We start from the raw sequence: 27,338 nt of genomic DNA on the forward strand, positions 1-27,338 counted from the left end.
CTTTATTAAGAGATATTTTTAAAGAATTAAATAAGTTGTGAGATTGATAAATTTAAACATGTTAAAATAAAGAACTTTGGTTTTTTTTGTGGTACGCGGGCCACTCACTGTTGTGGCCTCTCCCATTGCGGAGCACAGGCTCAGGCTCCGGACGTGCAGGCTCAGCGGCCATGGCTCACGGGCCTGGCCGCTCCGCGGTATGTGGGATCTTCCCGGACCGGGGCACGAACCCGTGTCTCCTGCATCTGCAGGCGGACTCTCAACCACTGCGCCACCAGGGAAGCCCTAAAATAAAGAACTTTTATTCATTAAAATATTCTTTAAGGAAAGTAAAAATAAAATTAATATTGACGGAATATATTTGTATTGCATGGCTCCAACAAATAATTAACATATAAAATTTATAAAGACTTTCAAATCAATAGGAAATATACAGACAACCTATTAGAAAAATAGACAAACACAAATAGACATTTCACAGAAGAAATACGTGACCAAGAAACATAAGAAGGTACCTTTAATCATTGAAATGAAAACTAAGGCCATGTTTTAAAGTTATTTAACTGTCAAGAACATTTAAAAATCTGACAAAACGAAGAATTGGAGAAGACATGTTGGGATTGATGCAGTAAATTGATGCAATCATTTTGGATAAAACTTTGGTGATATTTCCTAAATTTGACCATTTATACATCGTATGACCCAGCAATTTCTCTCTTAATGCATACTTAAAAGAAATTTTTGAGCATGTGCAAAAGGAGATGTATACAAGAACATTCAAATGATCATAGTTCTTCATAGCAAAAAATCTTGAAAATACGCAAATGCTCATCAATGGGAGAATAAATGAACCAAGTGTGAAACGGTCACAAGATAGATAAGCGGTAGAAGTGAATAAACTTGCAAAGATATGCATAAATCTTAGCATTTTTATATTAAGTGGAAAAGTAACCACCACCATCCCAAATTACATAGATCTTGATATTTTTGTGGAGTCTAAAATAACTAAAATCAAAATATGCTTTTAAAGACTACATGCAGGTGAAATAAAACGATTTAAAAAGCAAAGCAAGAAAATGATGGATACAGGTTTCAGGATAAAGTTTGTTTCAGATGGGAGGAGCCAGAGATGTGATGGGATGAAATGCAACCATGTGGTTAGATATAGGTTACTGTCCATGTCCTAGCTTTCATTTGCATTGGTGGTTTTGTAAATGCTCATTACATTATTAAAAATACTAAATAAAGTTGTATGTTCCAGTGATGAGAGTGATGTACTAAAGACATGATTAATCCAATTCTGTGCACCTAAGGTCCATAGAGAGTTTAAAAATAGGAAAAAGGAAAAAAAGGGCTATTTGGTGGGATACTATCAGATGTGAAGTCACTTGTGGAGAGTCAGGGAAAAGTTGAGAAAGAAAAAGTAAAATGGAATAAAATAAATAAATGAAGATGAAAGTAAAGAAATAAATGATAGCTGTGAGGGGGCTTTCCCCATCATATCTGAGTTACACGATGTTTTGTAAAAGGCGTTTGTTTGATCCACGATACCAGTGAGCCATTCTTGCCTTTCCTGATAAAGCCAGTTGACATGAAAACATTCTGCTCTATTATAAAGAGATATTGCTAAGTTGAACTCCGTTTCTAGGACAGCTTCTACTAGAAAGCAGTTGCTAAATGTTTCTAGAGGGAACCAGCTGTGGGAAAACTGTTAATTAGTCCCAGTCATTATATGCAGATTAAATTGGTTAACTCACTATAGAAAGCAGATAAGAAGAGTTGGAATGATGTTCTCTTGATGTGGTAAGAAAAGCATACAAGGTTTTTATTGTTCCCAGTCCACTAGAAAGAGGTTTTTAGCTAAGAGAAAGCCCAAAGTAGCTCCTGACTAGAGAAGTAAGACAGGATATTTCTTGGATTGGGGAAGAAACAGTGAGATTACCCTTGAAGAGAAAGGCAAATTATCATTAGAGAGATACGCTTAAAAGACTATGGTGGCTCAAACTCATAAAGGTGGGCTCCAGAAATTTGTAGAACATTGATAACCAAAATAAAATTTGAGGCAAGTTCCAAGACATAATACAGATTATTTTTAAAAGTTACAGTAAGGGTTAGTAGGAAATTACATTTAAATATGCCACATAGGGGCTTCCCTGGTGGTGCAGTGGTTGAGAGTCCGCCTGCCGATGCAGGGGACACGGGTTCGTGCCCCAGTCCAGGAAGATCCCACATGCCGTGGAGCGGCTGGGCCCATGAGCCATGGCCACTGAGCCTACGCGTCCGGAGCCTGTGCTCTGCAACGGGAGAGGCCACAGCAGTGAAAGGCCCGCGTACCGCAAAAAAAAAAAAAAAAAAAAAGTGCCACATAATTTTTTCATTAAGAAAATTCTAAACCATTTCAAACTTTTCCACCATTAAAACTAAAAAGAGAGACCTTGAACCCCTAGGTGTCCAAGGACACAGCAGTGGCCCACCACAAGACAGTTTTTTATTTGAAGTTCCATTTTTAATCTTAAAAATTCATATAAATTTTACATTCTACTATGTATATATCCAGATTTGCTTCAATGGAAAAATGTTAATACCTTACTATTTTTTCTTCAAATTGCTGGAAAACTTTAATCTTATTTTAAAATTGATCTGGCTATTTAGGTTTATATTAATATTAAAGGCCAGAAGTGCCTAGATATTTTAGTGTACAGGAAGTCCTATAGACAACTAAATGTTAGGGAACCTTCCCAAAAAAAAAAGAAAAAATTTAAACAGGTATTAGCTGTGGGTACAAAGAGTTCCCCCATTGAAAGGGAGAATTTTTCTTTCCTATATCCATTTTCTAACATTTGTTATGGCACTAAATTATAGAGATGAATGAAAACAAGAGCATTAACAATTCAAGAATGAAAAAGTCCCTCCCAAAATATCAGAAAGTAACAAAAATTAATGGAAACCTTGAAAAGAATGCTGACTCGCTCTTTAAATGATGGTACTAGATATTACATATAACATAATTTGCAAAGGGCGATGTCACTCTTTCATATCCTTACATCCATCCAGATTTTGCCCCACCATTTTGCTGTTGAGCAGTGTATAGCAGTTCAATTTCATAGGTGTCATTTATGAGTGGAGATCTCTCTGAAGATTATAAAGCTAAAAGAACTTGGTAGCACTATATAGCCCTTTTAGTGGTCATTTATATATTATAACCAAAAGGCTAAAATCAATTCAATTGAACAAATCTTCATTAAGTCACTACTATTAAGAACAAAATTGCTAGATGCAATGTTCAAGGAACTCACAGCCTAATGAGAGTAGACAAACAAACATACACACATACATGTACAAACAAATAATAGATGTCTCACTATTAACCAAAAATTAATCATTCAGGTGTGCCAAGCTTATCCTAAGGTTTTGCATCTCCTGCTCTTTAACACATACTCAGTTTTGAGAAGAATTGCTGTAATTATCCCTTTGGGGTTCAAGTTTTGTCCAAGTTTGATTTTTATTTAGTAAAAATATGTATTTCTGGTATATACTTGGAAATTCAAAAACATAATTCCAAGCAGGTTGAAGAGAAATGAAACTATGGCCCAAATTGAGAAATTAGCTCCCCTGTTTACTTTGTGTGCCCACTCATTTCCCATTTGCAAAATGGGGACTTTCATACCTACCTGTGGCAGAGATGTTCCCCTTCTTTCTGAGAACATAGTTAGACTCTGTCTCCCAGCTCCCCTGGCAGGTAGGTGTGGCCACATGACTGAGTTCTGACCAAAGAAACAGGAATGTGGGGAATGATGCCTGTGTCTGGCGAAAAAAAAGAGCAAAAAATCCTGTCAAGGGCAGTGATCCCTCTTTCTCTCCCTTCCCTTTTCTACAGTCTCTTTCCCCAGCCAGGGCCACCTGGGAAGCCTGGTGCGAAAACTCAAAATCCTCATCAGCCCAAGTCCCTGTGGGCAGAGAGAGTAACCTCCCAATCCTGGGCTCCACACAGTGGGATTTTCCTTTGCAAGAAATTAAGTCATGGACATATCAGAGTTTATCTATTATAGAAGATTAAGCATTTCTTAAACTAATACATACCTCTGAAAACGTGGAAACGAGTGAGATAATTCATATAAGGTAATTAACACCTCAAGTGTTATGGAATGTGCTCTCCTGTCAATTTGAGGCTGTGGGACCCTGGAACTAGGCTATCACCTCCTATCAATCTATTTCTTAAATTGCGTGGTAAAGTTAACCACAAATGGCAAAGTCATGGAATCAAGCTGTCACAAATTGGCCTCCACGTTCCTGAGGCATCTGAAGTGTGTGTATTGACAGGAAAAAATCAGGAAGAACTCAAGAGAAGAGAGGTGGAGAATGTAACTGGAGTTGGAAAATAATGTTCAAATGTATTTGCAAACCTAGCTGTGGCCCAAAAGAGTAGGAGAAAGAGAAGGGGCTTTTGCTGAGATCCATTAGATGTCAGTTGGAGGAATGAGCAATTCACATTGATTGTCTCATTTTCTCTTTGGAATAGTCCTAAAGGTACATAATCTTTTCTCCATTTCCAATTAAGAACTGATGCTGTGAGAAGCAAGATCTAACAGTTTATAGGCAGCAGAGCTGTATTCAAACCTGAGTTGGTCTGGTTCTAAAGTCCTTGCTGTTTCTGATGTAAGCACTTAACCTTTCAACACCTCTGATTCTATGCTGAGGACCGGCCAACCATTCTGCTTGGGGGACAGGGTGCCTGTGATGACACAATTCATTACTGACAGTGTTCAGTGCTATGCCATCACAGAGGCCATTGAAAATGGGCTCTCTGAAATGAAAGCTGGGCTCAAACTGTGCCCACATTCAAGGTAGCCTGGTTTAAATGGCCGACTGCTAGAGAAGAAAGGCATTAGCAGTTCATGCAGCTCAATAACAAAAAAACAAACAACCCAATCCAAAAATGGGCAGAAGACCTAAATAGACATTTCCCCAAAGAAGATATACAGATTGCCAACAAACACATGAAAGAATGCTCAACATCATTAATCATTAGAGAAATGCAAATCAAAACTACAATGAGATATCATCTCACACCAGTCAGAATGGCCATCATCAAAAAATCTACAAACAATAAATGCTGGAGAGGGTGTGGAGAAAAGGGAACACTCTTGTACTGTTGGTGGGATTGTAAATTGATACAGCCACTATGGAGAACAGTATGGAGGTTCCTTAAAAAACTAAACATAAAACTACCATATGACCCAGCAATCCCACTACGGGGCATATACCCTGAGAAAACCATAATTCAAAGAGAGTCATGTACCACAATGTTCATTGTAGCTCTATTTACAAGAGCCAGGACATGGATCAACCTAAGTGTTCATCAATGGATGAATGGATAAAGAAGATGTGGCACATATATACAATGGAATATTACTCAGCCATAAAAAGAAACAAAATTGAGTTATTTGTAGTGAGGTGGATGGACCTAGGGTCTGTCATACAGAGTGAAGTAAGTCAGAAAGAGAAAAACAAATACTATATGCTAACACATATATACGGAATCTTAGGGAAAAAATGGTCATGAAGAACCTAGGTGTAAGACGGGAATAAAGACACAGACCTACTAGAGAATGGACTTGAGGAGGGGGAAGGGGAAACTGGGACAAAGTGAGAGAGTGGCATGGACATATATACACTACCAAACGTAAAATAGATAGCTAGTGGGAAGCAGCCACATAGCACAGGGAGATCAGCTCGGTGGTTTGTGACCACCTAGAGGGGTGGGATAGGGAGGGTGGGAGGGAGGGAGACGCAAGAGGGAAGAGATATGGGAACATATGTATATGTATAACTGATTCACTTTGTTATACAGCAGAAACTAACACAGCATTGTAAAGCAATTATACTCCAATAAAGATGTTTTTTTAAAAATAAAAGAACAGCTATCATCCAAAAAAAAAGAATCAATGAGTGAAGAATATGTTTCTAAGGACAAAAAGAAATATGGTATTTTCATCCAGTTAGTTATTCAACAGGAAGAACTGTGTCACACAATATTATGCATGAACCTTAATCATCCCATTTTGCTAAAAAGACATGTGACTTTATTCTTTCATCTCTTATAATGTTTATGCACTAAAATGTACTTGATATATTTGCCATAACAATGCTGAAGACAGGTATGTGTAGCAAGGCAACTGGAAAGAAACAGATGATATAGAAATAAAAACATTCATTGGGTTATTTGGTATTTGTAAATCTAAAAATGAAAATGTTTTGCAATTATGGAATAAAGATGGTACACATACATATGAAAAAAAAAAAAGAGGATGCCCCTTTCTGCGGGGCTTGCAAAACTTCAGGTTCATGAATTCAAGAGCAGATTAAGGAGGAGAAAACAGGATTTCAACTGCAGCTTCAGGAGCTTCCTCCATCTCTCAGGCCAGGAGGTTGCCTTTTCCAATGGTGCAATTAAACTGTGCTATCCAGCCTCACTCTCAGTTTTCAATTAACCTGCAGTAATGAATTCAACAACTAAAACGCATTTGCTAATTGAGGTGCATGCTGGCCAGGTCATCTCCCCTTCCCCATCCAACAGCAAACTCCCCTAGCTAAGCCAAGGTCAAATGGGGTGGTGGGGCCCACTGTTACCCCTGGCTAAGGGGAATGCCCAGTGGACAGGAAAAGGAGATGCCTGGGAGAGAGTGCCTCAAAATATTAAGTCAGAGATGGAAATTGCTTCTTGGGGCACAACATTTGATTTTTGCTTCTAAGTGAAAGCTCATGACATGTCCCAGCTGTATCATCTCCCTGGTCTGTGGCAGCTGTTATATAACAGTAAGGGCATTCAACTTGTTGATAAAGAGCGTGGACTGTTGTTTCAAAGCAGACTGACTTTGAAAAGTTAGTACCTCTCTCTCAGTTTGCTCATCTAGACAATGGAAAGAATAGAACTGACCTCGGGGGTCAGAGCGAAGAATAAATGAAGGTGATAGGAACTCATCACACTGTCTTATTAGATACCAAGGGATATGGTCAGCCTGGGCCTGCAGGGAATGGTGCAAGGGGAGCACAGTGGCAAATGTATAATGTATGATGAATGGGGCGGGGTGTGAGCTGGGGAGGAAGGAGTCAAGTGGCAGGAGATCACTGGAAAGTGAAGATCAAGGGGGTGCTCGACTGGAGAGTTGAGATCCTCCTTGAAGGAAATGCACAGGCAGGGTTGGAGAATGAGATGTAAGGAAGGTAGAACAGTGGGAAGACAGAAGCAACATCAGAGTGTCCCCGTGTCCTTCTGCTCCAGCCTCCCGGCCATCTGCAGATTACAAATTCACAAAGTACAGTGACCGCAGGTGCTGGATGTGAAGATGGCCCACAGAATGCTCCAAAGCCAATTTAGAGCCTCAAGAGCTTTTTCTTTTCTTTTCTCTCCTTTTTTCTTTTCTGACATAAAGTACTTGAGAGGCTCGGCCCCCTGGCCAACCTTCCTTTGTCTCTATCTGTCTGGGGAAATGTCTTCAGCCAGCTTTAGTCAGTAGCTGGGAGCCTCAGCCAGGCAGCCAGCTCTGGAGATCTGCAGCCCAGACCATCCACTTACCACAGCGCTGCCCTTGGGGCTGTGATTTATAAAAGAAAGAGAAAAAGGGACTCGAATGCATTTCCCCAGGGGAGGACAGGGGCCTGGAACACCTGCCAAAGTAGAGAGAGAACGTCAGGTCCCTGAGCTCAGACTCATTTCCCTCAGTCAGAAACGTGGGCCATGGAAGGGGAGGTCCTGGGAATTTGATCTGACTTCAGTTCTAAGAAGGGTGAGGGTACAGGACAACAGAGGAATCTGGTCCAGGGGCTGGGAATCAAGGAGTATGTCCCGTGTAGGATGACACCTTGGAGAATGCAGTGGGTCAGGCCAGAAAAGTGCACAGTGACTATGGGATGCTGTTGCCTTTGCTGCCAGAGACAATATGCCCGATGCTGGAATAAGGGACAGTATCCAGCATATTCCAGCTGTACTCGCTGCCACTGGAAGAGCATGTAAGTCACATAGGCTATCATACTGACGTCAGATTGCCCTCTGCAGACATCTAACTCAGACTTAGGTATCTGCCTCTGGATTTACCATACTTGAAATGGGGAATCAATTTCTTTAAAAATCATCTTCCCCAAGAAACATAGCTCAGGAACCATGAGCATCAGAGGAAGAAATGTTACAGTGAGAGAGGGGAGGGAGCTGACTCTTCCTCATGATGGCCCCATGTGTCAAACCTATGGGTAGGTGTCAAAGAATATCGGCCGCTCTTCATACATTCATTCAATAAATATGTATTGAGTGCCTCCTTCATGACATATATACACTATGAAAAATAGAGACAAATTCCCTGCTTTCAGAGATCTGGGAAAGCAGATATTAAACCAGGAATTACAGGAGACTATGAGTAATGTGTTCAAGCACATCGATGACAGGCAAGGGTGGCATGTCACAAGAGGTAGAACTGGGGAGGAATCCTACAAATTATTTAGTTCAAACTCAGGTGTTTCTAAGAAGGAAAGAAAATCCTCAAAAGGGGAACTTAGTATAATTTAATGCTGATGGGAAATAATGAAGGTGCCTCTAGATGTTATCATCTGGCTGGTCCTGATCCTGGAGAATTAGAGGAGATGGAAACTTTTGAGTCTGAGTCTTAGTGCTTCCACAAAACTGTCACCAATGACCTCAACCTTAAAGAATCCCTCTCTTCTCTGCAGTCAGTTCTCTGCTTTCTGATTGTCTGGGCTACTCAGCCCTAATGCACCTTATTCCAACTAGAGTGTACGGACTAGATGCCTCCATAATGAGCTGTTAGGCTCCCTGCATTCTGCTCACTTTAGAGCTATAGTTACTCAACCCTGAAATATAGTCTCACTTCCCTACAGAAGAGGGAATTAATATCCTCAGGGAGATGAGCTGTGAGAACCACTAGATCATTTCCCCAGAGATCTTTGGGTCCCCTCTCTAACCTTGGACGTCTACTCCTAAGAAACTAGATTTTACTCTTGAAGCTCAATACTTTGTTCCCTATAACCCAGGACTGAGTTTTCCTTGATTCCTTGGACTATGCCTGACCTGGAACCTATGGCTAGACTTCCCTTCCCAGAACTCCCACCTCCTCAAGTATGGCTAATTGTTGCCTCCTGCCTGCTCTCACCTGAGCTGACCATCACCAGTCTGGACGCTGCACAAAGGGTCAGTTCTCTGAGTCTTGTCTGGATAGATGCTCCAAATTCAATGTCTACTGGATTTCTGGTTAAGTAACTCACTTGTTACCTCTCCTTTGCCCCTCAACCTCTGATTTGTCAGTTTCAAGTTTCCCATCATTTCCACATATGCAGTTCCCTCTGGTTACAGGTTTGTAGCTAACACCAACCCTTCCTCAGAGTCCCACTTCTGGATTCTCAACAGCCTGCCCTTCCAGGATAAGGCTGCATCATGGGATTCTTTGTATTCCACTGCTGGTCTCACATACAGATGATTCTCAGGGGCTCTTTGAGTGGTGGGCTGGTCCTTCTCATGTAAGTGCACTTCCCAAGGGGTCACTGAAGCAAGGGTGCATTGAATGACCCAGTCAACCTCCAACTGCTATGATGACTGCACAGCGGCCAGAGAGTCCATGTCTCCTCTGCCAGCCCAGCCTGGTCTACTGTCCTCAATTCCAATTCCCAGCCAAGTGTCATGCTGTCAGCCCCCAGCTTCCCTCATCACAGTTGCTTGGGAGTCACCAGGATGCTGCCCATGCTCAAGAGGCATAGAAAATAAAAACACTGCTCAGGTTCTGCCATTTTTCCCCATGTTTCCACCGCACCCTGCTCTCCCCTCCTATTTTCCCTTTCTTCTCCTCCCCCTTCCACCCCACTACTTACAAGGAAAAGAATAATAACAAACAGGAAGGCTAATTCTAAGTCTGTGCAGTCCCAGCGTGTATCTTGGTCCACCTTTAGTCATTATTTTCTCCTGTGTCTGGCTTTGACAAGACCGATGACATTTACATTTTCCAAAAGCTTCAGTAAGAGGCGCTTTAGCTGCAATCACCTCCATCTAATTTCCCTAGTCAAATTTTCTTTTTGGCTTAAATCACAAAAGAAAACTATGGCCAGAGCTGTTCTGACAACTTGTCATCAAATAAGGCTCAGCCCAAGTGGGCAGTCTTGAGAACCAAGGACGTAAGGGAAAAAAATGGACTAAGTGGCCTGAAATGAAGTGGGAATGGCTGGAGGAAGAGAGGAGATTGGCATAAGTCAATTTGTCAAAGTTCTAGAACAAATGGCTCGGTACTCTTTGGGGCCCAGAACAAATGGAAAATGTGTTTTATCTCTCTAGAGAGGAAGTAACAGGGTGCTGGGGCTGGAGGGGTCTATCACCCAATTGTGTATGGGAGCCTTCATCCTAGAGAGGGAAGGCAGCTAGCTCTGGTGGCTCTCCAGCCTATGGGATAGAACCCCTAGGGGAAGGTAAGAGTACCTTGCTTTCCACATAACTCTGGATAGAAGGATTAGTGCCCTGGGGAAACTAAGGCCCAGATGTATTGCCCATAGCTGCACAATGACTCAGAACAGGGAGGAAACATTGCATCCTTTTTTTTTTTTTTTTTTTTTTTTGCGGCACGCAGGCCTCTCACTGTTGTGGCCTCTCCCATTGCAGAGCACAGGCTCCGGACGCGCAGGCTCAGCGGCCATGGCTCACGGGCCCAGCCGCTCCACAGCATGTGGGATCTTCCCGGACCGGGGCACTAACCTGCGTCCCCTGCATCAGCAGGCGGACTCTCAACCACTGCGCCACCAGGGAAGCCCTACATCCATTTTTTAAATAAATGTATTTATTGAGGAATTATATACATACAGAAATGTATTCAAATTATATGGACTCATCTCAATAAATTTTTGCAAGATAAACTCACTCATGCAACAACCCAGATCTAGGGAACGACAGCACTTCAAGAAGCTCCGCTCATACTCCCTCTCAGTCACTAAAAAGGACTAAAAGTCTCCAAAAGATATCATCATCCTGATCTCTAAAACCATGGATTAATTTTGCCTATTTTTGTACTTTATATAAATGGAATCATATAGGTAATATGTACTTTTCTTTGTCTGATCCATGTTGTTAGATATGGGAATAAGTCATTTTCATTTTTATATAGCATTCCGTTGTATAACGATGTCACAATTTATTTATTCATCAAACTTTTGATAGACATTTGAGTTATTTCCTCTTTGGGGCTCCTGTAAATAATGTTGCTAAGAACATTCCTTACGTCTTGACACATGAGTATGCATTTTTGTTTTGGTGCACACCTGGGAGTAGAACTGATAGCTCACAGGGTATTTGTATAGTCAACTTTAGTGAATGACGCTAATCAGTTTTCCAAAGTGTCTGTAGCACTTTATCCTCCTACCATCAGAGTATGAGAGTTTCAGTTGCTTAGCAGTCTCACCAGCACTTGGTGTTTCATTTTAGCCACTTTGATGAATGTACGTGGTTTTAATTTGCATTTCTCTAATTCCTAAAGGTTTGCATCTTTTCCTATGTTACTGACTGGATATATATATATATATATATATTTTAACATCTTTATTGGAGTATAATTGCTTTACAATGGTGTGTTAGTTTCTGCTTTATAACAAACTGAATCAGTTATACATATACATATGTTCCCATATCTCTTCCCTCTTGCATCTCCCTCCCTCCCACCCTCCCTGTCCCACCCCTCCAGATGTTAAGGCTTCTGCCTATTTTGTTCTAATGGATTATCTGTCCCTTTCTCATTGACTTATAGGAATTCTTTATACAATCTGGAGGCAAGTTCCTTATTGGTTATATGTATCCAAACAGAAAGTGTGACATGTCACTTACAAAGAGAACTTCATGCCAACAATCTCAACTCCCCATTCTTTTCTGCATCCATCTCCCAACTTTGTTTTAGGCTCAATGTCACTGCTGACTGGAAAAAAAAATGCACAACATGAGGGTTGTGAGTTAAGTTTTATTGGGGGCAAAATGAGGACTATAGCCCAGGAGACAGCATTTCAGATAGCTCTGAGGAACTGCTCCAAAGAGTCAGGGGGGAAGATCAGTGTATATGTGATTTTGGTGAAGGGAGATCCATGCAGTCAAGCACACATTTTGGCAGGAAGTTGCTGCTAGTCACAAGAAAATTGCTGCTAGTCACGAAGAGCAGATGTCTCCGTTAATGAGTTTAGTGCTTTTTAGATATGAGAAGATGCAAGAATGCGTGTTCATAAAATCTCCTGAAAATATCTAACTATCTGAAGACTTGTTCTGCCAGTTTTTCCCAGAGCACAGAGTGCCTCATTCCTAATCTCTGTCCTGAACTCCTTTCAGGGTGTGTTGAAGGTCAGTGACTACAGTGGCTAGTGACTTCATCCCAGAAGAGGCAGGTGACGAGTAACAAGTTTTAGCTTGCTTCCCATTCTCCCTACCGTCAGCCCAAGCTCCCACAAACATTTCTTATTCTATCTCCCTTCCCTGTGGCCTGGATGCAGGTACCCCTAGCATCACATGCCAGAGGCACTATGGCTCTCAGCAGACGGATGCACACTCACCCAGTCCTTGTGCTCCAGTCTTGGGTGACATGCTGGCCCTACCATGCCAAGGCTCACCTGTGACTATGAGCTCAGAAGGATCGGGGTAAACGCGGAGGGAAGCCCCGTGGAGAAAGTAGTAGTGTGCTCACATATCCTCTGAAGCATAAGAACAGCATAGGGGACCAGACGTATCAGTGGGAGGACATTTTCAGAACAGTAAGCACTAGAGAACAGATCCACTTGTATGGAACATTTGCTTCATAAGTGAAAAGGCTACTGGTCTGGCTGGAAAACAGGTTTCCAAGACCTTGTCTCATCACTGCTTTGGGTGACCAGCTTAGTTTGGTTTGCCCAGGATGGTCCCAGGTTTAGCTCTAAAAGTCCTGCCTCCTGGGAAACCCCTCAGTGAGAGAGAGGGAGTGTTCACCCTCTTGTTGCCTCTAAATAGCTGTGTGCCATGGGGAAAACTACTTTCCTACTCTGGGCTATAAAACTACCATCTATAAACTGAGCTGGGAATAGGATAGCAGAGCTTTACTTCTCCCTCCATATCTGACTGTGTTGTTGTTCTGGGATCTTTTAGCAACTTACAGTCAAGAGGCAGATGCAAAAATTCTATAATGGAGGTGGGTGTATGCCTATCTCTGGGTTAACCTTTCCCTAATAATAATGTACCAAGTACTGAGAGTCACAGTGTGCCAGGCACTGTGTTATGTGTTCTGTGTTCACAATTCCCTTTAATCCTCAAGGCATCCCTGGGATCTAAGCATTACTGTCATCATTTCATTCCTATATAGGGAAACAGAGGCTCAGAGAGTTTGAGCACCAGGACAAATATAACACATCCAGTCAAAAAGAGACGAGCATTCAGCCCCCAGTCTGCCCATTTCTAAAGCCCCTGGCATGTTCTACCAACTCACATCTAATTGCTCTGTGCTTTCATGCCATTGCTTGTAAAATGATGCTCTTTCACTTCCCACCTTACACCTGTCCCAGAACAAGGTGCTTTCATATGCATCATCTCATCTGATAACTACCCAACAGGGCTGTCATGTGATCAAGTAAAAACCTTGAAAAATTAAAAACTTTCTCTAAATAAAAAGGATTATTATAAATAATGCCTGAAGAAAACCAAAGTACATCCACAAGGTTTGGACAAGTAGGATACGGCAGGTCTGAACAAATGTTTCCTCTCTGAAATAAGCTTTCCAGATTTGATGTTCCATGTGCCTAAAGAGACAGGAAGCTCATCTAGAAGATGGAAAAAAGATATGAGGACAAAAGAGAAGGCAAGAGTCAGGGAACCCAGCAACTGATTTCTGTGACTCTACTCCCAGAAGCAAGAGAATTTACTGGAAACGTAAAGGTTTGGACATTTAAACCGCGTTGTCCAGGCTGTGTGCACATCTTGAATGGTATGAAAATTTATGTCAGATCGGAGTTGACTATGGAGATTGTACTCTAACCATTGAAAGGCTAGATAAGCCTTGGTCCAGATGGCAAGAAAGAGAAAACAACAAAAACCAAAACCAACAAAAATCAAGGTAATAATAGGACTAGAAGAAGTGGGTGAAAAGCCCAGCAGAGATGGTCTGGGATGGTCACATGCCTGAGCTGTGGACTCTGAGAAGATTTTTAGCTGTCAAGGGCAACAGAGAAATGCCTACTCCAAGGACCTCCACTTGAGGTCCTGAGGAAAGTTATAGACCTTTGCCCCAGAAAAAAATATACAAACGTAAAATCACATACACAGAATGTTCCATACAGTGCAGGGGATTTACAAACCCAAAGCCTATGCCCAGGACCTCTAATCACCACAAAACCCCATTTTTAAAAGAAGGAAACTTAAGACTCATAAAGATATGCTGGTTTCTCCAAGATAAGCAAGATCGTGGATGGTAGATTCTAGACGGCTGCCTAGGTTTCCTGTCTCTAGACCAGAACTAGTCCCAGGGAGGAAGCTGGAAGAAATTCCTATCTTCAAGGCTAGAGTCTGCACCTATTACACTCCTTATAGACAGCCCACAACTGTTCTCAACCTTGCTGTCTATATTGGAAGGTCCACTTCTGCCCCGATGTACCCACCAACCTTGGTATGTATTTCTGGTGTGATTCTTCACCATGAAGGTATATTAAGAATCAGGGGAAACTGAGCTGCCTCCCTGAAGCTAATAGAGATTTCCTGAGCCCTTGGATGAAGACAGAAAAGGTAGGAACAAATGGCCAAACAAACTCCAGATGTGACACTGGTCTTGATTTAAAACCTACTTTTCCATCCTTTGTCCTGGCTCCATCCGTGGATGTTTTCCATATTCCTGGAGCCCATCAGGGAGGGAAGGGGCAGCTGGCCCTTTACCCAGAGGATGCCTAAAAGCCCCGTCCCCTTCAGCTTCTTGAGGCCATGACAGGGAGGGTGGGAGTGTGAGTTGCTGTGCAGCACTCCTGGGGGCAGGGGGGCATTGGTGGGGAATGCCAGGTGGTATCACCCTGAGGGAGGCTACAGCCACAGCAGGGCCCAGTGTGGTGAGGTCCAGAGGGAAATTCGCCATCTTCAAGCCCGGTGCCCTGGCTTAGCAGGAGTTTCTACAAACCCCTCAACAGCTGGCTGATGGTCCACACGGCAGTGCACCCAGATGGAGCCCAGGCCTTGGGGGGCATTGTTAATTTTATTATCACCGTTAATTGTGATCATAACTATTGGAAAGTTTCACATGCTTCTCGCCGTCCCAGCCCAACCCCTGCCGTGGCTTCTTCCCTCTCTCACTTCCCCTCTCTCTCCTCTTCACCCTTTCGCACAGCTGCTCATTTAATGTACTTCCAGAAAACAAAATCCACTGTTGGGAGTTTTGCTTTTGAAGGCCGATTTCCTGCAGCCTCACGACTACTCCTAACAGCAGCATGGCAAGAGAAAGTCATTAGGAAGGAGAGGCAGTCTCCCCAGCTCCCTGGTAGCCATGAGCTTCTGTTCTCTGCTGGGGCTGCAGAGCAGCTTAGAGCAGACGGAGGCACAGGTGGAGAAGCTGGAGAAAGGAAGAGGAAGGGAGAGGCTTTGGCCTGGGAAATGGTGTTGCCTGGGGGCAGCAGGAGCTCCAAGTCCTGGATCCAAATTCCAGAGAAACAGCTGTGGCTACTGGGTAAGCCTGCACGTCCATGTTAAGACCCCTCTCTCTTAATCCAAGCTCACATCTCCAGTGGCCTGCAGTTAAAATCGGTACCTCATTGGTTGTTTGACTAGTTGGTTGGTTGGTTGGTTGGCTGGTTGACTGACTGGCTGGTAGGTTAGTTGGTTGGTGACTGCGTGGGTTGGTTGGTTTTAGGCCAAGACTCATCTGTAAACCTATAAGGCCATAGAGAGGTCAACACATCTCTCGCCTTCATGGCCTCTGCTCTTCCATCCTCTGCTTTCTGTTCAAAATTTGGCACAAAGGAAAGAAAACACTTCACAACGTTACAGCTCACTCACTGCATCACGGACTTTATTGTGACATCTGGAGGTTTTCCACGGCCCTGCATGGGAAGCCCCTGGCTTGTGTGACAGCTCTTTGGGGAGAGGCCCTGCCTCCTCCAATCTATCATGCCCCACACCCCATGCCTCACCGTCTCCATTTCCTCTGCACCATCTAACAGGGGATGAGCCCTTGCATCTTCTTTTTTCTTTTCCAATTTTATTATATCCTTTACTTAACACATAGGCAAGGTTTACCATGTACCAGGCAGTATCCTGAACATTTTGTAAAGACTGACTGATTTAAATCTCATCCCAAACCTCATGATACAGAGAGGGAAACTGAGGCAAGAGTAATTTAAATAACTTTCCCAAGGTCACAGAGCCACAAGTAGCAGAGTCGGGATTCTCAGGTAAAGCTGTCTCCCAAGCCCGTGTCCTCAACCATGATGATATGATGCTTCTCTCCTGCTGTGTCCAGAGGCCTCCCCATCCAAGACTCAACTGTCTGTTCACCAGCCTCCCTGACTTCTCTCCCCCCACTCCCAATCCACATCATATTTGCTGCCATAATGTTGTGTCTCAAGATCTATTTCCTTCTGCTGCTTTTGCCTGGATTTCCTGGCTCTGAAATGAACAGTGTAAACCACCAGCTTGCACACGTCCCAGCCTCACCTTGGCATTGCTCTCCAGTTGTTTTACTTGCACAAAAGCTCATCTCCCAGTGTGGAAAACTGTGACAGTTATACCTGGATGTGCTCAAGGCCAAGGCCTTCAGACCTGCAGGGACGTTGTTGCCCAGGCCTCGAGTTTAGCCTCGAGGCCTTCTAAAAATCCACCTGTCAGATCCAGTCGTCAGCAGAGTCTGCCCCTGAGAATCTGCCCAAACCCAACAAACGCACACTTCCGAATTCACTCAGCTTGCCTTCTCAGGATGTCCTCCAGCTCTCCATTGTCAGTCCCCACCCGTCTCTGCTTCTGGCGGCTCCTCAGACTTGGCAGCTACAGGCCGACCATATCAGTACCTGACCTTGGCTCTCTCCCTACACATGAGGCTGATGTCTGGCTTAGCCAGACCCTGCTGGTGTCTGACTTTGGCCCGTTCACATTTGCAGCCTTGTTACTCTCACTCAGATGCCAAGATCTTGAATGGTCCCTCTGTTGACCCTTCTGCTCAGCCTGGGCGAGGCCTCTCCAATTTCAGCCTCATTAAAAAACACCCCATCTTGTAGCTTTCACTAGGAATAAGGAACTGCCTGCTTCTCTTCCAAAATCTGCATCTCATTTGTTACCAGTACTTTCTCCCTTTGGGTCCCTTCAGTTTTCCAGAGCCTATTAAACCAACCACGTCTGCCTTATTCATATAAGATTAGGTTACGATATATGCAATTCCCTTCCTTTCATGTCTCAGGTAATTTATTCTTCATCTTCCTCAGCGTGTCACATGTGTTTTGTCCTTCTCCAGCATTCTGTTTTATTTTTCCCAGGCTGGGATTTGAGTTTGATATGAATATTGCCACCAGCCAGGCTCTCTATTACTTAGTTTGGGTGGAATAGGAGGAAGAGGGGTCCCCATATGTTTCTGATGTGGAAACTGGGTACTTTATTGAATTTGGCCCTCCACAGAGGAAAAGAAATGCAAGCCATGGGCACCAGATTACCGATAACTGGGGATGAGGGTAAGGGATGGAAAATAATCCTGAGATGGTTTTAGCTGCAATGCACTGGTTTTTTCATCCTTCTCCACAATGCCCGTCTTAGAAACGGGTACCTCCAGATTCATAAGTGCTGCTGAATATATGAAGGAAGGGGGTAGGAAGGGAAAGGAAGCGAGGGAGGGATAAAAGTAAGCTTTATGAGATGTTGAGAATAAGCCTCTAGCACTTCCTAGGTTGCCCAGGGAATCAGCCAGAAAAAGTCTAGCCTGAGTTAAAGAGCTGCATCTCTAATCTTCAAACCATGAGTCTTAGCAATTGTAATTATTATCATTAGCATCTATATATTTTCAGTTTCCAAACCACTTTCTCCAGTATTTAAATTAGCACTAGTTAACACGCATCTGATCCTTCCAAGACTAAATAGCTATGGTTGCGCAGAGCTAGAACATGGCTCTTTGGGACTCAGATGCCTGTCCCCCTGTACCACACAGCCCCAGACAGAGAGTGGCACACCTATGTTCTATTCTGTACTTTCAGGGTGGTCCAAAGAGCCCACCAGCCAGAAGACAGACATGTGCAGGACTTCACGGTACACTGGAATGCCGAGTCAGCCTTGGTCTTGGCAGCATTGTTTCAGGAGCAGAGAGAAGCCACCCACATCTTCCACCTTGCTCAGGAATGCACCAAGTGCCCTTGCAGGAGAAAGCCCTCCTAATACACTCCTATGGCTCAGGGTTATAAAGTAAGCCCTTCCAAATGTGTCATAGATGCTACCATAGAGTCATACTAAGTGACAGGATTGAGCTTGCATTCTTTTTTGATCCTTGATAAGAGAAAGAGAGAAGAGCACTAAAGTCACCGTTAATGGCAGATAAGAATATGGGCTCTGGAGCTACACTGCCTAGGTTTGAACCTTACAGCACCACTTCTTATCTGTGCGAATTCAGGTAAATTACTTACCCTCTCTGGACCTTAGCTTCCTCATCTGTAAGATGGGCTTGATAATAATGCCTTACTCATAGGGTTTGTGGTAAGGATTAAATGGAATAATGCATGTAAGTTACCTGTAACAGAAGTTGGTACACTGCAAGTGTTTCATAAGTGAAGTTGATGTTAACCTAATTTTTATTAATATTACAGAAAAGATATGTTCTTACCTAAGGAGAGAAGGAAATTTGGATACACTTTACCCATTTCAAAATCTTCCAAAATCTTCCACTTGGGCGTTTTATCAGCTAGTTACTGCTGCATAAAAAACCACCTGAAAACTTAGTACAGAAATCAGTTTTTTCTCAGAATCTGTGGATTGGCTGATGTAAACCAGGCATCTCTGCTTTAAACTGTGGATCTGGCTGGACTTGGCTCCCTGCTGTGGTTCAGACTCAGATCTGCTCCACTTGGGTGTGTCCTAGGACTCCAGCTGAGCCAGTGCAGCCACTGGGAGGAAGCAGAAACATACGGCTCTCTTAGGGGCTAGGCTCAGAACTGTCACACTGGCACTTCTAGCCACATTCCTCTGCCCAAAGCAAATCACTAAGCTTCACCCAATGTCAAGAGGTGGGAAATTCACTGAACATTTAATGGGAGCGGGAAGACTTCAGTTACATGGCAAAGAGTATGATGGGATGGAGTGAGAGAAGAAGTAAGACCAATAATTCAGTCCACTACAAATGGGTCTACTTGTGTCATACCCTCTGTGCTCCTCCCAATATCTGTTCTTTATCTATCAACCTCTTAGTTTCCATTCTCTCCAGGCACAGCAGCCACCTATAGACACAGCTGATTTGCATGCCATCGGGGGTGGAAATTGGATCTTTTTCTTTGAAATGTGGGCACCTCCAATGATAGAACTATACTTTAGCACTTGACAAAAGTCCAGACCATGAGGAGCTCAGCCAACTGCAGAGGGTTCCCTAATGAGCCAGTGCCAACACCCACCCCTAGGAGGCCAAGGCTTGGGTGGACCAGCAGAGGGGCTGGGAGGATGTGCCTATTGCACTTCAAGCTCAGGTAGGAGCGGAAGGGACCTACTGCCCTCCCAGAGCTGGACCTACCCCCAAGAAGCATTTGACCCCCAAGTAAGGGCTCAGCTCCATTTTGAGGACAAGGTACAGTTAATAGCTTTGAAAACACACAACTGGAATAAAAACTGTTACCAAAGTGGGGTCTTCAAATTTTAGATAAAAGTAATTGCCTTTGAAAGCTTCAGTCAATCAAGTTGAGCTGAATGCAGTGAGGTGACTTAATGTAGCTGGGCTAGAGAGTCAGGAAGAGGCCAAGGGAAAGGTCAAGGGGACAGTGCATGTCTGAAGCACAATACCCATCTGTGTTTGCCATCAGAAGACAAGAGAAGGCTAGAGGGTGGAGAGAATGGTTCCTCTCCTTAACATTGGTCCCCGGGCATGTCTGCCTTAAAGAGGCTTGTTTGGTGAGCTCTGGGCATGCCGGGCAGTGGTGCCCCTGCACTTCCTCCGATGACCTCATAGCCCTGCTCAAACCTGTCACGTTCCTCAGTGTCAACAAGAATAGAAGCCTGCCTGGCACCTGGCACAGTGCCTTCATTCATTCTAACATTCTTTCTGGGGCTTCGAGAATAAGACAGATTCTTTTCCTTCAAGAAGCTCAGTGGCTCTTCAAGCAGACAGATGAGAAGATCAACATTTCAACTGAGGTTGATAAGTGTTGTGATAAAGACCTGCTCCCGGTGCTGTGGGAGCCTGGAGAAGAAGCCCCTGGCCAGAGCAGGATGGGAAGGCCAGGCAGGAGATGCTGACATGAGTTGTCTGGTTGAGGGAGGGGCTACTGTGCAGTCTGGAAAAGAGAACAATGCAAACAAAGTTGAGATATTTGCACACTATAGGTGAATCTCCATGCTAGGACGAAAGCTGTGTCGCCCAGGACAGGACCAGTGACCAGTCCACAAAAGGGAAGGCAGTGACTAGTCCACAAAAATTCAATTTCAACCACCAGAAAAGCATCAAATAAGGGCTGTGTCCAGGATTCAGGGTACATCTGTGTACTCCATCCACCTTTGTCCCCTCTCTAGTTCCCACAGAAAGATCCCACATTTCCAATTGCCTTTTTTTCAAACATCTTTAATGGAGTATAATTGCTTTACAATGGTGTGTCAGTTTCTGATTTACAACAAAGTGAATCAGCTATACATATATCCCCATATCTCCTCCCTCTTGCGTCTCCCTCCCACCCTCCCTATCCCACCCCTGTGGGTGGTCACAAAGCACCAAGCTGATCTCCCTGTGCTATGCAGCTGCTTCCCACTAGCTATCTAATTTACATTTGGTAGTATATATATGTCCATGCCACTCTCTCACTTCGTCACAGCTTACCCTTCTCCCTCCCCATGTCCTCAAGTCCATTCTCTACGCCTGCATCTTTATTCCTGTCCTGCCCCTAGGTTCTTCAGAACCTTTTTTTTTTTTTTTTAGATTCCATATATATGTGTTAGCATACTGTATTTGTTTTTCTCTTTCTGACTTACTTCACTCTGTATGACAGTCTCTAGGTCCACCCATCTCACTACAAATAACTCAGTTTCATTTCTTTTTATGGCTGAGTAATATTCCATTGTATATGTGCCACATCTTCTTTATCCATTCATCTGTCAATGGACACTTAGGTTGCTTCCATGTCCTGGCTATTGTAAGTAGAACTGCAATGAACATTGTGGTACATGACTATTTTTGAATTATGGTTTTCTCAGGGTGTATGCCAAGTAGTGGGATTGCTGGGTCATATGGTAGTTCTATTTTTAGTTTTTTAAGGAACCTCCATACTGTTCTCCATAGTGACTAATCTCCAAAATTTACAAGTAGCACATGCAGCTCAATATCAAGAAAACAAACAACCCAATACAAAAACGGGCAGAAGACCTAAATAGACATTTCTCCAAAGAAGATGTACAGATGGCCAACAAACACATGAAAGGATGCTCAGCATCACTAATCATTAGAGAAATGCAAATCAAACCTACAATGAGGTATCACCTCACACCAGTCAGAATGGCCATCATCAAAATATCTACAAACAATAAATGCTGGAGAGGGTGTGGAGCAAAGGGAATCCTCTTGCACAGTTGGTGGGAATGTAAATTGACAGCCAATTGCCTTTTGATTTCCCAACCAGCCAGCAGGTTCCCCAGGTTTTCCTGGCAGAAAGACTATTTCAGGTTCGGTGTGAGCAACAGCCCAGGGGCAGGGTCACTGTCAACATCTAGTAACTGTGAGTCCCCAGGACGTCCTCTGCCCTGTCCCTTGAACTGGAATTAGTTTGAACAAGTCCACTTGTCCCATGAGACTATGAGCTCCTTGACAGCCTCTGCCAGACACAATATCTGGCCTGTAGTATGGGTCAGATGAATAACAGAAGGAAAAAAATGATTAATGAAAGAACAAATCAAAGAAGGAAAACTTTCTCCAGCAGTGTGAGAGAATAGTAATGTAAATTTTACCCTAAATGTCATTGGATGAGAAACTATGTTCTTGCTTATAAAGGTATAAAAATACTCTGTTATGGAGACAGACTATAAGAGAGGTGGGGTGTGGAGGCTTATGGGAAAGAGGCCCTTGAAAGGCAGACTTTGAAGAAAAAGATTGACTCTTTACATCATGTATTCTGGGGGTGGCTGGACACGTACCCATTTAGTGAGTAGTTATTTTCTGTCAAGCATGATGGTAAGTAATTTGCACGTACAACGATTCCTGTAGTAGATTTGGTATTTTCACCATTTTGGCTATGAGGAAATCAAGGCACAAAGAAGTTAAATAAATTAAACAAGAAAATATAGGTAGAAAGAAGAAAAACAGTGTTAGCAGTCCAGCTGTTAGACTCCAGATCCTGCCATCCTAACCCCATGGCTACACAGCTGTGCTGTACACACATGTGCACACACACACAATTGAGAAACAGCCTGACTTGCCCCAAATGCAAGTCATTCCAATAGGGTGACAGACATAGGCAGAGGACCAAGGAGAGGCATAGGTGTATATGGAGATATGGTGATCATCTTACACAGACAGATGTCAAGATCCCAGGACCTGAACTACGCTTCATGCTCTATCAAGGGCACCCGTCACTGTGAAGTTCACAAGGGAAATCTATACGCAGAAGACAAGATCAGCCAAGCTCTACTTTATAACTTTGAGGACCGAGGTCCAGTGCATCTTCTAGTGACTTGGGCTGGACCACGTGATGAACTCCTTCTGTGTAGACCACAAGCATTCCTTCCAGCCTCTCTTCTGTATTTTGTCTCTCCAAGACAAAAATATCTAGGAAGAGTAAGCCACCCAGGGAGAAGCAAGAGCCAGAGAAAGCTTACCCCAATGGCAGGGTCTGTTCTACAGACCTTGGGCACAGAGGCTGGATACTGAGGCCTCTGCTCCAGAGCAGACCTCCATCTGCAACTGTGTCTGGACAGTTCAGAGGCATCTCACACTAACCAAGCCTCAACTCAAATGTAGGACCTCCTCTGCAAACGGAATCTCCTATGCTCCCTCTTTCAGGAAGTGGTGCCACTGCCCCGTGAATTGTACAAACCAGAAACGTGGGAATCACCCTTAACACCCACCTTTCCCCCACACCCCAGATCCTACCCATCAGCTAGTGATGTCAGTGTTACCCCCAAACAGCACTTGGGTTTATTCACTTTGCCCCTTTCCATTGCTATCACCTAAGCTACTGTCCCATCTCACCACTTTTAGGGATCTCTAAAACCAGCACTATGTGTCACTTTAGAATCCAAAGTGTCCCACAGGAAGACAGGGGGCACGACTCTGCAGAAATGGCAATGCCCTCTCTCTCACCCTCCTGACATGCTCTGGTCTTGTTTGGTTTATGATGGTATTTTCTTATTTGCTACTAGAATCCTCCTAATTCTTCTTAACAAGATGGGACGTGACTATGAAAATCTTTTGTACTTTTTTTTTTACCACCCAAAGGTTAACACCTGCCCATGTGCATAGGGTCATCTAACTTAGTAATTACTAATTCTTCCTTTACAAAAACACAGGTGCTCCCAATTGCCTGATCTTTTATGAAGGCATGTAGCTATTAATAATACGCCTCCTGGCAGATAGTTTTAAAACACAAACACAAAACACTGAATCAACTTCCTTCAATGTTTAATGTTTTAGGAATGAGTGAGAGGATTCTTTTCAAAGAAACCTGTGCTAAGGCAAGAGCATCTTGAAATGAGTATTTGAAATGTTAATATTATTACATGATTTTATGGCCAAAAATGATATAAATGATTCACTTCTAAAATTTATCATGTAGACACACTTTACAAAGTTGAAAATGGACTATTCTACTATGTCTAAAGTCTTTAAAATTAAGTATTTAATTTTTTTAATCCATTTGTTAAAAATATAAAAAGGAAACACCTTCAGATTTGTTTTCAAGAACAACTGACTTGACATCAAGGAAAATAGAAATTTATTAACCAAATCTCAAAAAAAACCTTCATATATTTCGTGGATGTAAAAGCAGCCAATGACATACACTTGACCTTCTTGTACTCTGACCTACATATATTTACAAAATGTTTTTTTCCAGCAATAGACAGACGATAAAACTAAATATTGAAATGAACTATTTAAAAATTGAATTTCTATATTGCAAAATGATACACTAAGATTCAATAAATACTATGAAGCATATTCAAGCATATTTTTGAACCATTAACAAAATAAACAAAAATATTTTAAGCATTATTTCATTGTTATGTCAATATTATTAATTTCTATATATTATATATGTGCACATATTTTTTATAAGGCACATTATATGTCAGTATACTTTTTAGAAATAAAGAAACAAATACATATTGTGGGGACACCTGCTCAATGTTCTCTCACTTCTAGAGCACATAATCTAACAATGTGGGCACAATACTGTAATCTGAGCTGCTGCATAGCCCCCTAGGGTCTCCCCACACCCACCCTTTTACCACTTCAATCCACTCTCCATCCCACAGCCTGACTCATCTGTTCAAACTCAGCTCTTATTATGTCCCTCAAGACAAAGACCCACATCTAATGCCTTGTCTTCACTCATTGTCTATGGTCGCCTCCCTCCTATAAGGCAGGGCCTTTGCACAAGCTGTTCTCTCTGCCTGGAATGCTTCTCCCTTTCCTCTCTGATGAAAGGGATCTGGAAAGGATCCTTGGTCCACTACCATCCACTCCCAGTGGCCGCATGGTGCCGCTGTTATAGAGTAATGCAGCACAGTGCAAAAGGTGTGAATCCATGGTGCGCTGAGGATCCAGACCCCACCGAAATGATGGGAGAGCCCTAGATGGGATCCCAGCCTCGGACTCATGCTTAGCAATGGTTCTCTGAACACACCCACATTATAAACACTCCACGGATAGAGACCATATAGGTTTTATCCATCAACATACTCTCAAAGCCCAGCACAGTGCCTAGAATATTCAATACATATTCATTCAATATTTGTTGAATAAATCAATCACTTTGTGGAGAAGTTGGGGTCATCAACCACAAGCTGTGTCAAAACATCCTTCCTCCTGCAATGGGTCCGGGCCCCCAGGCTTGGCACACTTTTCCTTAACTCTGTTTCATTGCACAACATGTGTGGCCCTTCCTACACCCTCCAGCATGCCATAGTATTTTCTGGATCCAACTCCCAGGGAGAAGGTATTAGGAGCTTCCATCTCTTCCTTCCCCCTGGACCCTGGAGCTTCTTATGCAAATCAAACTACCTTCTTCTTTGACAGTCAAAGAACAGATCACAATACCAAAGGTTATAATTCCAGAGTAATGGAGGTGTACTAGGCTTTGCAAAACCAATAGAGCCACATAAGAAACGCTCAGCTGTCTAAATGTCAGTTTTCCTTGGAAGAAACTCTACCCTGATACATTTAGAGCTGATCTCAGCTCCAGGGCGTTGGGGGTGAGGGTGTTGTCAGATGTGTGTGACTGGCCAGCCATGTGCAGACAGTGTCATGCAGGGTGTTCAGCTCAGCAGGTCCACAGGCATGCTTTTCCTCACTGGGGGTGACACAAGGACTTCTTAGCTATGAGGCTCCCTAGAGGATCCAAAGGTGGCTTTTGAGAGCAACAGAAAGGTATAGAGAAACAGAGGAACGAAACAGCCACCACCAGGAAAACAAGTTACATACTCTTCTCCCAACATGAAGTAAGTGCAGTGATGTACCAAGTTCAAGCACAGAGCAGACTGGACTGCACACCCATGGGCTTCACAATCTAAGGATGTACCAAGGTGAAAGGTAAAGACCACAGGGGATGCCAGGCTGACTCTGCAGAGAGAAGAGATGGCAGTTCTGAGAGGATTTTCCTGCTACCTCAGAGATTAGGGTCAGGGCAGGTCTGGTGAGGATGTGCCCAGAATGGGTCTAGAGGTAGGAGGGATGAGAATCAGTGGATGCATGAAACTCTAGAAAAGCTGGAAAGATGAATGACTTACCTAGAGAAGCAAGCCTCTCTCCAGGTCTCATGTGCCATCCTGGGGGAGGGAGATTAAAGAAAATACCATTGGCTGTGGACGAGATGAATGCATTTCTAAGCTTGAGGCTGGCCGGGAATTGGTTTCTCTGTGCAGACTCTACATGTAATGCTTGATATTTCCACTATGGAGTGTTTTTCTGTGAATTTAACTTCTAAATAAAGCTATGTGGTGAGATTTCTTTTTCGGGAGTTCAGATATTCCCAGAAGTGCTTGGAATGGAGAGAAAATGTGCCAAATGGCAAAACTCCATAAAACTAATTACCTGGGAAATTTTATGGAGAAAATGCATTGTGATACTGGTGTTCCATGTAGTTTATAAGTCAGGACAAGCCCTGCACTGATGAGCCATAAATGAAAATACTGAATATGCAATGTCTATTAAGCTGCAGCCGCGGAGTCTGAATCACTTGTTAAATGTGCCCTCAACACATGAGTAACACCAGCCACAGTGATGAGACCACCAGCCCCCTCTCTGCTCAGTGCTGAAGCGCTAGCCTCCTTTCAGTTTGCATTTTGGTTTGGGTTCTGATTTTCCCTGTGAGCTGAATGGGTCATCTTAGCCTCACCTGAAATGTTCCAATCTGGCCTCTGGCCACTCTATGCTAGAGCTCTAGGTTACCCATTCTGCCCCCATGTCCTCTGACACTGACTCTATAGATTCTCTTTTCCATCTCCATAAAGATGGGAGTACAGAACAAATTAAAGTGATGATATAAATGCATTATACTAAACATATAAATATATATTAGCCGTATGATAAGACATATGAACATATATTGAACTAAACCTCCACCACCTCCTCCTGCATCCTCATACTCACCCAAAATGCCCTTGCTCCTATCTCACTGAGAAAGTTGAAACAGAAAGAGAGGCCTTCACCAAGCTCCACCATCGCACATATCCAGCTACGGGCATCCAATCACTTGGCCTTCCTTCCTGCAGCTCTGTCCATGGATGTTTGTATTCTGAGCTCAGCCTAATGCCTCTTCTTGTGCACTGAAGCCCGTCCCTTCTCACCAACTTGGCCTTGGTCCAGCATTCTTCCCCTTTCTCTCTTACATCATCAAATTTTTTCCTCTCTATCGCATTATTCCCATAGATCTATGTTAGACACACCCTAGAGTGACTCATCCAGGGAGTCACTTTCTTGGGTAATCCCAACCCTGTGAGTGCA

At 43.3% G+C, this 27,338-nt stretch overlaps 1 long non-coding RNA gene across 1 annotated transcript; it reads right to left on the reverse strand.

The window, feature by feature from the left end:
- LOC132426764 (uncharacterized) lies at window positions 1-27,114 on the reverse strand. The gene is made up of 4 exons (XR_009519768.1): window positions 26,985-27,114; window positions 26,123-26,161; window positions 3,672-3,804; window positions 1-285 (listed from the first exon to the last, which is right to left on the reverse strand). It is a non-coding gene; the product is annotated as an uncharacterized lncRNA (long non-coding RNA).
- Between the last annotated feature and the right edge of the window lie 224 nt (window positions 27,115-27,338).

Source organism: Delphinus delphis, chromosome 6 (assembly GCF_949987515.2).
Source record: "Delphinus delphis chromosome 6, mDelDel1.2, whole genome shotgun sequence".
NCBI classification, from domain to species: Eukaryota; Metazoa; Chordata; class Mammalia; order Artiodactyla; family Delphinidae; genus Delphinus; species Delphinus delphis.